Source organism: Trichosurus vulpecula, chromosome 1, assembly GCF_011100635.1.
Source record: "Trichosurus vulpecula isolate mTriVul1 chromosome 1, mTriVul1.pri, whole genome shotgun sequence".
In the NCBI taxonomy this organism is placed as follows: Eukaryota; Metazoa; Chordata; class Mammalia; order Diprotodontia; family Phalangeridae; genus Trichosurus; species Trichosurus vulpecula.
This window is the reverse complement of record NC_050573.1, coordinates 2,602,672-2,616,622: the sequence shown is the minus strand read 5'-3', so window position 1 is coordinate 2,616,622 and position 13,951 is coordinate 2,602,672. Positions and strand designations below refer to the sequence as shown.

Here is a 13,951-nt window from a genome sequence, read left to right as displayed (position 1 = left end):
TCATTAAGATTAAAACTGCTTATTATTTATGTATGGAGAAGTTATCAGCATTCTTATAACTGTCATCATTACTAAGGTAGTTTGAAAAAAACTGGCAACTGAATTGTGTATAGTGGGGTGATGATAAAAAACAAAACTGGGGAGGGAAAGTTGAAAGGAAGAAATGATATTGGAAAAAGGGAGTATGAAAAGAAGAGCTCAGAGAGGAAGCAAGTAGCGGTGGATGGCTAGTAATGTTGGAACATTACTCTCATCTGTGTTGAAAAAGAAAGTGCCTGTGCATGTGAAAGGGTGTAGAAGTCTTCTGAATGTCTAGAGAGATAAGAAAATTGGGGAACAGGGTCAGGAACAGACTTTTCAGAGGGGTGTGTGGACTGGGATTTTGGAGGGTGAGAGAGAGGATGGAGGGATTTTTGGAGGCCTTGTGGAGTAAAATTGAGGGGAAAAAAATGGGGGATTCTGAGGGGTTCGGTCAATTGGGGCATAGGAGGGTGCATGGAGAAGATAAAGTAAAAGCAATGGGGCGAAAAGAGAGGGTAGAAAAGAAAAACATGAGTAAAAGTAAAATAGGAAGAAATTCACCGACAGTAATTATCGCTTTAGATGTGATTGAGATGACAGCAACGTGCTTTGTGGTGCCAAAGAACTGGAAATTGCAAGTATCTAAATTGTCATTACATCCCCATCATTTGGGGAAAGGCTGGACAGGTTGTGCTATGTGGTTGTGGTGGAATGCTACTGTGCTGGAAGAAAGGATCAGCTCAACGAACTTTGAAAGGCCTGGAAAGAATTGCACAAAATTATTAAGAGCAAAGCGAGCAGGACCAAGAGAACATTATATACAGTAACAACAATATTGTCTTTAGAAGAGTTTTACCAAAGAAGTCATTTTGACTATTCTAAAGACACAAATTAAAAATAAAGGACATGTAAAGAGTGGCGCAATCTGCATCCAGAGAAAGAACTGACAAATAGTGGTATGTGTGGAATAGTTTTACATAAATTTATATGTGTGTGTATACATACATACAGACATATGTACATATATATATGATAGCCATCTCTAGGGATGGTGTAAGGGCAGAGAGAAAGAAAAGAAGTTTCCATGGCAACTATTATACATTTCAAGGAATACCAAGTTATACATGGGAGATTTACAATTCCACAAGCAATAATTTTTTTGTCTATTGCGCTCTTAGGGAAATGCTTGTTTTGTTCCCTGAATTTAAATTTTTTTTTAAAAAAAGTAAAACATAGTTCCTAATCCTAAGGCACTCACATTCTCATGGAGGAGAGAACATGGAAATTATTTTTTACATATAAGATCTATTTGTTATATAAAGTATTGTCATATATTCATATCCATGTGTTTATATACACATATGTATATACATAAAATATACAAATTTGGTCTGTGGCTTCCCTGTCCTCTGATCCATAAGTTCTCAGCCTTGGTCTCTGTGTCCTTTGAATTTAAGTAAACTTCCTTATAACTCCATTCAATATCAAAGTAAATAAATTCTTGAGTTTACTATGAATATACACGTAAGAGATTAAGAAATACTATTTTAAAAAGAACATATCACATATCAGTTCTGTTAAAGAAGATATTTCCCATCATCCTTTCTCATGCTCTTCCTCACATTTGGAACACAAACTTTCTCCCTGATTCCTTAGGCGACACATTTCAGAGGAAAATATTTCTCAGATTTACTCATAATGATCATATGAAAAGCTTTTCTCAGAATTCAATTGGTTTCCTAATGACTCTGGTTTTAGGAGTTGACTCTGATTCTCATAAAGGGTCTGACCTTTCAGCAAATCCCTTCTCTGTGCTTCAGTTTTGTTCTGTAAATTAATGAGGGTTGGAGGGTTATTTAAATCTGAAGTGTCCTTCAGCTCTACATTCTATGACTTCCAATGATTTAGGGGTTGGTGATATTCAAGGATGTGGCTATGGACTTCACTCAGGAGGAGTGGGGCCTCTTGGATCATGCTCAGAAGGAGGTGTACAAGGGGCCTGCTGGAGATTGCCTGGAATCTGCTCCCCCTGGGTAAGGATACTTCCTCTGGTAATGCTGAGTCTGCCATCATAGGGAATATCTTCATGCCCTGGTGTGCAGGGTTAGGAGCACTGATTAGTTATTAGAGAGAGAGAAGTGTTGGTCTCCTGTCCTGCTGCCTGGAGTTTCCTATAGAAAGTCTGTGCATTGTGTGACAGGAACCTGAGGGTTTCCTTGTTGCTCCTGAAGCTGTCTCTTACCTCTTCTAGGTACCTTCCTATTAGTGTGGAAGAATCTCAGGGGTTCTTTGGTCTAACCTCCACCTGGCCATGAATTCTGTCTGCCAAGGCTCTGAAAGGTGCTCAGGAGGCTTTCCCTTACAAGCCTGTCCTCTTTGGGATGGGTCAGGGATCTGGAATATTCTTCTTTTCTAGAAGCATCAATCTGTAGCTCCCAACTTCTACTTGTGCCTCAAATAGCGAGTTTGTCCTTAATCTTCCTTCCTGTTGCCCTCAAATTCCAGCACAGATGGTGGGAAAGGAAGGGAAGGGAAGAAGCATTTATTCTCACTTCCTATTTGCCAGGTGTTCAGCCAAGGACCTTCTTTACAATATTATGTCATTTTTTCTTCCCAATGACCTGCCAAGTTAGGTGATATTATTCTCCCCATTTGACAGTTGAGGAAACTGAGTTTAAGAGACTTGTCCAGGGACATACATCTAGCAGTATAGAAGGTTTTTATACATTTCAGGGAGGAAGGAACAGGGGAGGGAAGAGAGCAAAAGCTGGCTCATCTAGGTCCCTGTCCTGGAACTCCAATCTGGTCTTGCATAATAAGCCTTTTTCACCTGCATTGGAATTAGGAGTATCTATCAAAATGGCACTTGACAGGATGGGGGGCAGAGGTTTGGCTCCTTCTCACAGCAGGCTGTACATAAAGATAACGTGGCATGCCCTATGTTGGGTTGCTTGAACTACGAGCACTAATAAGTGAGAACATGCTAATGTGTGTGAATTTAATGAAGTGGATCTCAAAATGGAGCAGTTCTAGGTCTGAACACTTTTCCCTAAACAGAAATAAATTGCAATTTTCTCTCCATACTCATTCCTATCTGACTCCCCATGCCCAAGGCTGCCAGTTCCCAGAGAAGACATGAGCTCTTACTTTGAGCAAAGGGAAGCACCATGGAAGCTGGAGCAAGATGGCCTGAGGAACTGCTGTCCAGGTGAATGAGGTGAAAGCAGGTATATTAGAGCTGGGACTACAAGAGGCTGCTATTTGTTGTGATGAAGCAAGAGCTAGGTCTGGGGGCAGGAAGGCCTACCTTGGAATTCTTTTTCAGCTATTTCTCAGCAGTGGCTTCATGGGTCAGTCAGCTCTTTACTAGAACTTCTTTAAGTCAACCAACGAGTGTCTGCTCTGTTCCAGACCCTGTGCAAAGGACTGAGCACATAAATAAATGCAAGGGACGTCTCCTGCCCCCATGGAGCTCACAGTCTGGTGGGTCAGAGAGCATGCCAACAACTGTGTAGAAACCCCCTATGGACAGGATAAATTGGAGGTAGTCAAGAGACGGAAGGCCCTAAATTTAAGGTGGACTGGGAAAGGCTTATTGTGGTAGGTAGGCTCTAGCTGGAGATTGAGAGAAGCCAGCAAGAACATTCTAAGCAACAGGGATGGCAACAAAACCCCACAGAGTCTAAAGGGGGAATGACCTGTCTCCAGAAAAGAAAGGAGGCCCAACAAATGGATTATAACATATATGGAGGAGGTCAGAGTAGAATACTGGAAGAGTAGGTGAGGGGTAGGATATGAAGTACTTTCACAGCCCTAGAGAAGGTTTTATATGTCATATTTTGCTGGGGAGCCACTGGAGGCTGTTGAGTACATGGTTACATGGTCAGGTGGGAGCTTAAGAAAGATAAACTTGATAACTGGATGGAGGATTAGACTGGACTGAGGGGAGAATCGAGGCAGCTGGACCAACCAGGATGAAGGTCTTCTGTACTTTTCCCACACAGTAAGTTATCATTATTTATGTTAAAACAAAGCATGCCCAATTAAATACTTAAGTTGTTAAGCATTGTCTCCCCACTGTTGAATAGCTTATTTCAGTATTTCTAAAGCAAAGTTCATTTAGTGACAGTATAGTTGCACCACTGTCCAGAACTTACTTTTTATTAGCAACATTTCGTACACAGTGGCTTCCCCAAAATCACAAAGAAGAAGAAATAGAAGATTGTAAATGATAATATTGATTTCTTATATGATATGAAGTTATTGACAGTCAAATGACATTGATTCAGCTGAATGAGATTCTAAATTATGTTACATACAAAATCACTTTATACATCTATTAATTTACCCCTGTAAAGAAGAAGAAAACGAAATCGCCAGTATCAAAAACAGAAAGGGTGAATTCACCACCAATGAAGAGGAAATTAAAACAATAATTAGGAATTATTTTTCCCAACTCCTTGCCCATAAATTTGACAATCTCAAAGAAATGGATGAATATTTATAAAAATATAAATTGCCCAGAGTACCAGAGGAGGAACTAAAATACTTAAATAACCCCATCTCAGAAAAAGACATTGAACTAGCCATTAATGAACTATCTAGGAAAAAATCTCCAGGGCCAGATGGATGCAGAAGCAAATTCCATCAAACATTTAAAGGACAATTATTTCCCATACTGTATAGACTATTTGGGAAAATAAGCAAAGTTATGATACAAATATGGTACTGATACCTAAACCAGGAAGACTCAAAGCACAGAAAGAAAATTATAGACCAATTTCCCTAATGAATATAGACACAAAAATTTTTAATAAAATATTAATAAAAAAATACCCCAATTTATCACAAGAATAATGCACTATGACCAGGTAGGATTTATACCAGGTATGCAGGACTGGTTCAATATTAGGAAAACTATCAGCATAATTGATCATATCAACAACAAGAATAAGAGAAACCAAATGATTATCTCAATAGATACAGAAAAAAGTTTTAACAAAATGCAACATCCGTTCCTATTACAAACACTAGAGAGCATAGGAGTAAATGAAGTGTTCCTTAAAATGATAAGTAGCACCTACCAAAACCCACTAGCAAGCATTTTATGTAATGGGGATAAGCTAGATGCATTTCCAATAAGATCGGAGGTGAAACGAGGATATCCATTATCCCCACTGTTATACAATATGGTACTAGAAATGTTCGCTTTAGCAATAAGAGAAAAAAAGAAATTGAAGGAATTACAATAAGCAAAGAGGAAACTAAGTTACCACTCTTTGCAGATGATATGATGACATACTTTGAGAATCATCTTTCCCTCTTGTTCCTTATTTAATATCCCCTCCCTTATCTTCTCCCCCACTGTCCTTATCTTATTCTATACACACTTACAAAAATCCTTCTTCAACCCTATCCCCCTTCTTCAACCCTATCATCTTTCTCAAAGTTCAGCAGACTTCTAAACCTCTTCGGATATATATGTTGTTTCTTGTTCATCCCAAATGAAACTAAGTTTCCAACATTACCAGCCTTCCACACCTACCGGTTTCCTCTGTATTTGGTTCTTCCTTCCATGCCCCATTTCTGAGGTAATTGCTGCCTTTTCCCTGTTCCTATCCCATTTTGATTTTTAGAATCACCCCATCATACACAAATCAGCCACAATTTTTCTTGCAAACTACCTTAGTAATGACAACAGTTTTGATAATACTATTACTAATAATTACTAATATCAATAACATTTTCACATATCATAAGTAAATAGTTTGTCCTTAATCAGTGCCTTAGAATTAGTCTTTAGTTTATTCCTTATGTTTATTCTGGTACCACAGGTAGCAAGCCAGCTGTTATGGCCTCCTCTTTCACCCTCATCAAGAAGCTTCTTAATTCCTCTTCACTTTCTGCCCTTGAAGTGGTACCATCTGCATATCTGCGATTGTTGATATTTCCTCTGGCAAACTCAATTCCACTTTTTGATCCCTCCAGCCTGGCCTTTCACATGATGTATTTTGCATACAATTAAATAAAAACAGGTGACAACATACAATCTTGTTGTCCTCCTTTTCCAATCAGGAACCAATCAGTTATTCCACGTTCAGTTTTACCCATTGCCTCTTGGCCCTCCTGCAGGTTCCTCAAGAAGACAAGCAAGGTGATTTGGTACTCCCATCTCTTTGAGGACTTGCCACATTTTGCTGTGATCCAAACAGTCCAAAAAGCTTTAGGATGGTCAATGAAGGAGAAGTAGGTTTGTTTGTTTTTTTTTTCTGAAACTCCCTTGATTTCATGATAATCCAAAGAATTTAGGGTTAGGGTTGACAACTTAGCGTCTACTTTGTCTGCTTCTTTGAAAACCAGCCTGTTCTTCTGGTGATTCTTGGTTCACATGTTGCTGCAGCCTAGCTTACAGAATCTTAAGGATAACTTTACTAGCATGTGAGATGATATCTCTGATGTTCTTGAAGAGATCTTATCATTCCCATTCTATTGCTTTCTTCTATTTCTTTGTATTTCTCATTTGAGCAAACCTTATGTCTTCTTCCTACTCTCTGGAATTCTGCATTCACTTGGGTGTATCTTTCCCTTTCTCCTTTCCCTTTCCCTTTCCTTCTGTCCTCAGCTATTTCTAGAACCTCATCAATCACCATTTTGGTTTCTTGCTCTTTTTCTTTGGAACTTTTTTTTGCTGCCTCTTGTCTAGTGTTGCAAACCTCTGTCCATAGTTCTTCTGGCACTCTACTGATGTGATCCCTTCAATGAATTCATCACCTCCATGTGCTTATTCATAAGGGGTGTTATTTAGGTCATACCTATATTGTCTGATGGTTTTCAGTGTTTAGAGAACACACTCACAGAAAAATTCTGCCAATTGTCTCTTTTGAAAGTTAACTACAGTTATGCGAAACTGCCAAATATCATCCTGGCAACTGCCAGTTGACCATATCAACTCTTCTCAAGCAAGGAGTCCCACTTTGAATCAAGGCCAGGGTCTGCTGAGACTAAGGTGGCTCAAAGGTGTAACTTCCATACATACTCCTCTGGATTCAGTTTTATAATTTTCATCATCACTAGTCAATCTATCAGATAAAAATCATTTCTTTCTTAGAAATAAGCTTCCAAGAACACCACCTCCTTGGCTACTGAGTCATAATTGGACAAACTTCTTTTAGTAACTTTTTCCCCAGAGCTGATAACATTTTATAATCTTTTCAAAAGAGAAGGTCCCAAGGCACGCGTTAAATCCCCAAAGGACTACCTAGAAAAAGAGAATCTACAAAATCTTCTGTACTCTTCCCAAACAGTAATTTATCATTATTTATTTTAAAACAAAGCATGCTCAATTAAATACTTAAGTAGTTAAGCATTTTTACCCCACTGTTGAATAGCTTAATTCAGTATTTCTAAAGAAAACTTCATTTAGTGAGAGTATAGTTGCATCACCCTCTAGAACTTATTTTTTATTAGCAACATTTCATACACAGTGTTTTCCCCCAAATCACAAAGCATTAGGAATAGAAGATTGTAAATGATAATATAGATTTCTAATATGGCATAAAGCTACTCACAGTCAAATGACATTGATTCAGTTGAATGTGTTTCCAAATTATGGTACATATAAAATCACTTCATGCATCTATGAATTTACCACCATGGAATGATTGCATTCATTGACCAGTGTAGCAGCCTTTAGATCAAATTACACTTTTTTCTCTTATATTGCCATTTCTAAATAGGTCACCCTCATGAAATTTCTTAGAGAGAAAACGTTTTTCTCTCTCTTAGAGAGAAAGCTCTAATAGTTTTAGGTACCAGAAAAAACCTTTTTTTAGAAGTTGAGGTGTCTGACATACTGCGCTCTTCTCAGCAACCTAAGGTGCCAGGACAACTCCAGGGGACTCACGATGGAGAATGCTATCTTCATCCAGAGAAAGAACTGTGAAGTTTGAATACAGATCGAGACGCACTACATGCTCGCCTTTTTTGCTTCTCTTTTGTTTTTGTTTTTGGGTTGTTTTTTTTTTTTTGGTTCCGTTTCTTCTTTCTCATGATTCATTCCATTGGCCATAATTCTTTTCCACAACTTGACTAGTGCATAAATTAATTCAATGCGAAGTTATACATGATAGTTATATGACATTCCATGTCGTCTTGGGGAGGGAGGGGGGAGGGAGGGGAGAAAATCTGGAACTCAAAACTATGTAGAACCGTGTCTGGTAAACTAAAAATAAATAAATTAATTAAAAAAAAGAAGTTGAGGTGTTCATTGACAAGATTGTAGGCAGGAGGCTGAAGTGAGTAGAGAGAACTTTCTTTTTTTGTATGATGATTATTTTTATTATTATTATTTAATTATATATTTGTAGTTTTCAACACTCAAATCTGTAAGATTTTGAGTTCTAAATTTTCTCCCCATCTCTTCCCTAACCCCCATCCCAAGATGGTATGCGTTCTGATTACCTTTGCCCCTGACTATCCTCCTTTCTGTCATCCCCTTCCCGATTAATTTCTTGCAGGAGAAGGTAGATTTCTACACCCCACTGCCTTTATATCTTATTTCCTAGTTTCATGTAAAAAACTTTTTTAACATTTGTTTTTAAGACTTTTACCTCCAAATTCTCTCGCTTCTTCCCTCCCCACCCACCCTCATTGAGAAGGCAAGCAATTCAGTATAGGTTATGCATGTGTTCTTATGCAAAACATTTCCATAATAGTCATATTATGAAAGACGAACTATATTTCCCTCCATCCTATCCCATCCCCCCTATTTATTCTATTTTCTCCTTTGACCCTGCCACTTTTCAAAAGTATTTGCTTCTGACTACCTCCTCTCTCAATCTTCCCTTTCTTTTATCATCCCCCCCTTATCCCCTTCCCTCCTACTTTCCTGTAGGGCAAGATACCCAATTGAATCTGTTTGTTACTCCCTCCTTAAGTCAAACTTCATGAGACTAAGGTTCACTCACTCCCTTTCACCCCTCTCCTCTTCCCCTCCATTGTAACAGCTTTTTCTTGCCTCTTTTATGTGAGATAAGTTACCCTATTTTATCTCTCCCTTTCTCCCTCTCCAAACATATTCCTCTCTCACCTATCAATTTTATGTTTTAGATGTCATTCCTTCATATTCAACTCACCCTGTGCCCTCTGTCTATATCTACATATATATGTACATATATGTATATATTCCCTTCAAATACCTTATTACTGAGAAAGGTCTCATGAGGAACAAATATCATCTTTCCATGTAGCAATGAATGTAAACAGTTCAACTTTAATAAGTCCCTTATGGTTTGTCTTTCCTGTTAACCTTTTCATGCTTCTCTTGATTCTTGTATTTGAAAGTCAAATTTTCTGTTCAGCTCGGGTCTTTTCATCAAGAGTGCTTGAAAGTCCTCTATTTCATTGAATGTCTGTTTCTCCCCAGAAGTATTATGCTCAGTTTTGCTGGGTAGGTTATTCTTGGTTTTAATCCTACCTCCTTTGACCTCCAGAATATCCTGTTGCAAGCCCTTTGACCCCTTAATGTAGAAGCTGCTAGATATTGTGTTATCCTGATTGTGTTTCCACAATATTCAAATTGTTTCTTTGTTGCTGCTTGCAACATTTTCTCCTTGACCTGGGAACTCTGGAATTTGGCTACAATATTCCTAGGAATTTTCCTTTTGGCATCTTTTCCAAGAGGCACTTGATAGATTCTTTCAATTTCTATTTTACCATATGGTTCTAGAATATCAGGGCAATTTTCCTTGATAATTTCTTGGAAGATGAGATCTAGGCTCTTTTTTTGATCATGGCTTTCAGGTAGTACAATAATTTTAAAATTAGCTTTTCTAGACCTATTTTCCAGGTCAGTGGTTTTTCCAATGTGATATTTCACATTGTCTTCTACTTTTTCATTCTTTTGGTTCTGTTTTATAATTTCTTGATTTCTCATGAAGTCATTAGCTTCCATTTTCTCCATTCTAATTTTCAAGGAATTATTTTCTTTATTGAGATTTTGGCCCTCCTTTCCATTTGGCCAATTCTGCTTTTTAAGGCATTTTCTCCTCGTTGCCTTTTTGGATCTCTTTTGCCATTTGGCTTAGTTTATTTTTTGTGGTGTTATTTTCTTCAGGATTTTTTGGATCTCCTTTATCAAGCTGTTAATTCATTTTTCATGATTTTCTTGCATCACTCTCATTTCTCTTCCCAATTTTTCCTCTACTTCTCTTACTTGATTTTCAAAATCCTTTCTGAGGTCTTCCATGCCCTGAAACCAATTTATATTCTTCTTGGTTGCTTTGGATATAGGAGCTTTAACTTTCTTGTCTTCTGCTGCATGTCTTAATCTTCTTTGTCACCAAAGTAAGATTCTATAGCGTGATTTTTTTATACTGTCTGCTCATTTTCCCAGCCAGTTACTTAATTTTTGTGCTCTTTGTCAAGGTAGAATTCTGCTTCTAGGGTGGAGAATGCTCTGTCTCAAGTTTCAGAGTTTCACACAGCTGTGTCAGAGTTATTTCTAGGCACCTGTAAATTTTCAGTTCTTCTAATGTAGTACAATTGAAGGAGAAGTGTTTACTTCTCTCCCGGCCTGAGCTCTGCTCTGTGAGTGACCACAAGCACTCTTTTCTGCCTTGGAATTGGAGGAGGATTGCCTCTCCATAGTCACCACAAGCTCTGCCACACCAGCACACCTCCTTACCCCAGGACCGCCACCACTGCAACCCAGAACCAAACAGGGCAAAGCAAGAGAATCCTGCCTCAGCACGAGCAAAGAAATCCCTGCAACACCCCTCTGATCAGTCACTTGATCCCCTCACCGCCTTTGAGCCTGGAGCTCCAGAAGCAAGCACCGCTGCTGCTGCGGCCTCTGCTACTGCTGCCACCACAGGGCTGTGGCCAGACCACACTCTTCTCTCATCCAGGTACCACAGATTTTCCCCACTGACATTCTACTTTCTCCTTGGTGTTGTGGGTTGATAAGTCTGGAAACCACCATAACTGCCAGTGATTCAATACCCTGAGGCCTACTCCAGCCCTGTCTGTGCCAGCACAGCCCCTGCTTGACTGTGTTCCACTCCCAGCCTGGTGTGATAGCCCCTTCCTGCCAGCCTTCAAGGTTGTCTTGGGTTGGAGATTTGTTTCACTGTGTCACTTTGTGAGTTCTGTAGCTCTAGAATATGTTTAGAGTCATTTTTTACAGGTATTTGGAGGGGTTTGTGGGAGAGCTCAAGCAAGTCCCTGCTTTTATTCTGCCACCTTTGCTCTACCCCCAAGAGAGAATATTTTAAGCATAGAAGGCCACCAGTGGAAGAACATAGTGTCAGGAGATGGAGGTTCTTGACCAAGGATGAGCCAGGAGGCCAGTGGCTCTGGGTCAGAGAGCAAGTAGAGAGAAGTGAAGTATAAGAAAATCAGAAAGGGGGTTGAGCCACTCCCTGGGATGAAGGGCAGGACTTGGGGAAAAGAGGCAGGCAGGGTACTGAGGTCACAATCCAGTGTACCATTGGAGGAAAGGGCCAATCCTGGGGTTCAGAGACCAGACAGAATTGGGCTCTTTAAGACTAGGAGGACTCACACTCAGTAGCCTGCCTATGAACAGGAAGCCTAGGAGCTGAGATCACTCTGCCTTCTGGAAGCCAACTCTTCCAGAGCAGGTCCCAGGTAGGTCTGGACCAGGATCCTACAAAGTACCAGGGTCCTACTGGCTCCCCTTCCTTTGGGCCTCATTTCTCTCTTCTTACATGCTGCTCACCGTTCTCCATGGATGTCAGGAACATGCCTGTCTCTTAGGCCTAGCTGTCTCTTAGGGGTCGCTGTCTCTAAATCTTAACCAGACTCCCAGTCACATACCAAATGCGCCAGGGCACCATCCCCCACTTTATCATTGATTCCCACTGTCTCTTTCTTTGGACTCCTTCTATAGGACCGCAGGTGTCCTGTATCCCTTCCCCCTGCTCAAGGTTGGAAGTTTGGTGTCCTGCCTTCATCCCAGGCCCCCTGTGAATTAATACTTTATGAAATGGGGACATGGTTATGGGCACACCTTGCTCTTCGTGTACTCACTGGGAAACACCACAAGGAGAAGCAGGAAATGAGGAAGGAATCACATTTTAAGAAGGCACAGAGACAAGTTCTGAAGAGTGTGGAGCAGCAGAGAGGAAGAGGGCAGAGCTCTCAGACTGGGAATGGGATGGGGAAGGGAGGCAGAATGAGGGAGAGAAGGGAGGGGGAGAAGCAGAGAACATCTCTCCCCCAACCATGGCTTAGAGTTGGGGTCATTAGGAAGCTTGGACTGGGGATGGCTGGGGATGCAGTGGATGACCTTGGCATCTTCAATGTCTGCCCACGCTCCAAGCGCTCCACCGAGCCTCCTTCAGCCACCTTCGTGGCCATTGGAAGAATTTGTTCTCATCTGCCCATTCCTGGGTGGGAAGGGGTAGTTTTGTGCTTGGGGTTGGTACCCCCTCCCTCACCCATGGGTTTGTGGCCTTTCAGTAACCCTCAATCTGGCTTAGCCAGAGGCAGTTTTCCAAGGGTCACTGCTGAGCATGCTACTGCTTCTTGGGGCCACGGGGGAAAGCTGGGTGACAGGTGGATATCCAAGGAGTGTGAAAATGACTCAGCCAGGCCTCCCACCAGAGGAGCTAGTCCTCCTTGAACAGCCACATCACTACAAAGGAAGAGGGGTGGGGCTAAAGACATCCTAGCAAGCGGGGGAGAGCATTTCCAGCATGGGGGACAGCCATTGGAAAGGCAGAGTCAGGAGATCAGTTCTTGGTCAAACATGAGCCAGGAGGCCAGCGTCCCTGGATCAGAGAGCAGGAGGAGGAAGAAGAGAGGAGTGAGGTGTAAGAAGACTGGAAAGGGGCTGGTTATATGAACCTACTGCGTGCCAGGCACCTTGTCCATTTTAGCTCATTTGATTCTGCTGCCAGAATTCTCAGGGTCCTTGTTAGCGACATTCTGAATGAGGCACACAGAAACATACATGCACACAGAAACAAACACACATGCACATGCACTCACAAACGCACACACAAACACACACACATAAACACATGTGCACACACAGATACAGATTTAGATGTAGCTTCTCTCCTCCTGAGGTCTGGGACAGTCCCAGAGACAGGGTATGATCTGGTAGGGCCCTTAGGTAGATAAAGGTAAAAAAAAGTTGAATTTTTTAAAAAAGAGTTTAAGTATTAATGTCATCAAAAGCCTTCAGTATTTGCAATAAATCCAAGAAAACAATGTCTTCTTTTTGAGTTATTTATTTACTTAGCATTTGTTAAGCTCCTAGTGGGCAGCTAGGTGGCCTAGTGCAGAGAGTCCTGGGCATAAAACTCTTCCAGAGTTCACATCGGGCCTCAGATACTTCCCAGTTGTGTGACTCTGACCAAGTCACTTAACCTTGTTTACCTCAGCTTTCTCCTCTATAAAATGAGCTGGAGAAGGAAATGCAAATCATTCCAGTATCTTTGCCAAGAAAACCCCAAATGGGGTCCGGAAGAGCTGGGCAGGGCCAAAGCTACTGAATAACAAGCTCCTAGGCCTTGGAAGGCATGGCCTGTGAAGGAGAGGCAGGCTGGGTTCTGACGTCCTGACCTAGGGTGACATTGGAGGAAAGGGCTCATCCCGGGGGCCTCTGGGGCTGGGCACTGGGGGCCCTCTTGGGACTAGGAGGAGTCTCCCTAAGTGGGCTGGCTGGAAGCAGAAGCTGAGGTCACTCTGCCTTCCATGGAGATGAGATCCTTCTGCTTTCTTCCATAGAGCTCAATCTCTCTGCCTTCCAGAAGTCAGCTCTTTGGGTGCAGGTGCCAGGTATGACTGACCCAGGGTCCTACAAGGTCTAGGCCTCTGCTGGCTGCCTTTGCCACTGGGTCTCATCCTCTTCATCTGACCTTGTGGTAAGTGTCCTCCAGCTCCACCAGTACCACGCCTCTTC

At 41.2% G+C, this 13,951-nt stretch overlaps 1 long non-coding RNA gene across 1 annotated transcript; it reads left to right on the top strand.

Annotated features, from left to right (window-relative positions):
* The first annotated feature begins 3,150 nt into the window (after positions 1-3,150).
* On the top strand, positions 3,151-6,065 carry LOC118854426. Its single transcript, XR_005010718.1, has 2 exons — positions 3,151-3,229; positions 5,856-6,065. It is a non-coding gene; the product is annotated as an uncharacterized LOC118854426 (long non-coding RNA).
* The last annotated feature ends 7,886 nt before the right edge of the window (positions 6,066-13,951 follow it).